Here is a 1,880-nt window from a genome sequence, read left to right as displayed (position 1 = left end):
CCAAACGTGAAAATAGGGACATTTTTGCGAATTGGCTACACTTGCTAAATTGGACAAGATCGGGAGTTGGCTACTTGTGCAAGAAAGGTTATGCTTGCAAGAAGGCCATGCATGCAAGGTTGATTAGAGGGCCATATATGCAAGGAGGGGCGTGTTTGGCCATTGAAGGCCAATTCTCTAATTGAAGACTAACCAAACAAGGCCCTTACTTCGTTAAAGGTAGCATTGTAATTGTTTATTAGTCTTCTTTACTTGTCTTGTATATATAGCTTGTCTTTCATTTAATTACTTAGATTTGGATGATGAATATTTTAGTGATGATAGGATTATCATAGTTTGTTTAGCTAGGGTTTATCTTAGTTAGTAGATTTAATGGTGGATTCCATTGTTGGTCTTTGAATCATTTATTTCCAATGATTTCATGAAGATTGTTCGTTTGTGGATTTCATCCGAATAGGTTGCCTTGAATTCATATTGCTTTGGTTCTTTTGGGTTGTTGAATTCAAATTAGAAGGGTTTAGGTTTCATATACCCAGATTTGTCTATAGGATTCCCCCCATTCGAGTCAAGTATTTATCCTTTTTTTCTCATTCATTTTCTTCGTATCTTTAAATTTCGCGTTTTGGATTGATTTGGTTTCATCACCAAATTGATTCGTATCAGATGACAACATGACTAGTGCGTTTTCCATGTATAGTGGATTGTATTGCAATGTTGAGCATGTAGCAACCTTTGAAGGCTATAATGTATTTAGTAACCCACTATGAGATGATTATGGGCTTGGTCTTGATGACAAACATGGGGTGGTTGAAGCTCTTGACACCGTCCCCGAAGACGAAAATTCCTTCTTGAGGGTTGTGACCCATTTAATGGACCAACGTCAAATTTAGAGAAGGCCTCATTGGACTACACTTGGTATGAAGTCACAACTTTTACTTCCTTCAAGGACGGTATGTATTCTTCGCTCATGCTTATTCTTGGGCTTTCTAAAGCTATGAAGGTAACTTCTTGGTGTGTTGAGTATAGTAGTAACACTTCTTTCCATTCATGTGATAATTTACTATTGTAATTACTTGATTTCATTTTGGGCTTGCATGGGGAATGTGGGCAAATTAGTGTGGGTGATACCTTTGTATTTGACCCTGGTGATGACTTAGGAGTGACTCCTTCCTCTAAGTGGGATAGTGTGATGATTGGACCCTTGACTTGGGTTGGGCTTATTGGCAATATTACACTTAGTCATGAGAGATTTCACTTATTTCTTGACTTAAGGGGAGATGTATGCTTCTTAATTGCTAGGACCAATGTGGACTTGTATGTTGGGATTTCTATTTGCATTGGGTTCTTTGATTTACCCTTTTGTCAAAATGACTTGAATAGTCAAGGGTCTTTAGCATTATTTGGATACATGTTCTTTCTAGATCCATTTGATGCTTGGTTATATCATAAAAGTGAGCCATTAAGTATGTTGTTTGCATGCTTTGCTTACTTCAGGTATTATCATTGGCCTTATGACTACCTTGCTTGTTTTGTGAAAGGGTTTGTACTCATTCTCTTCTATATTTTGCAAGGTATAGATTTGAGGACGAATCCTTTTGAAGAAGGGGAGGATGATATGATCCTAAATGACACAAATGACTCAACTACTCAAATTTCTCCAAGGATTTGTGTTGAAAGTGGATTCATGGAGGATGAAGGTTTGGAAGCATTTAAATGGAGTCATTAGAGGGCCTTCAAGCTATGGGAGATAGCATGGGAGAAGAATTCAAGAGTCCAAGGCCCAAGGCTTGCCTCTTAAAGTGGCTACAATTGCAAGCTTGGGTGATTCAAGGCCGGAACATGGCTATTTACACAAAGGGATATTTGTGCAAGTGGCTACT

This window comes from Lycium barbarum, chromosome 8, assembly GCF_019175385.1.
Source record: "Lycium barbarum isolate Lr01 chromosome 8, ASM1917538v2, whole genome shotgun sequence".
NCBI lineage: Eukaryota > Viridiplantae > Streptophyta > Magnoliopsida > Solanales > Solanaceae > Lycium > Lycium barbarum.
This window is presented reverse-complemented; position numbering follows the sequence as displayed.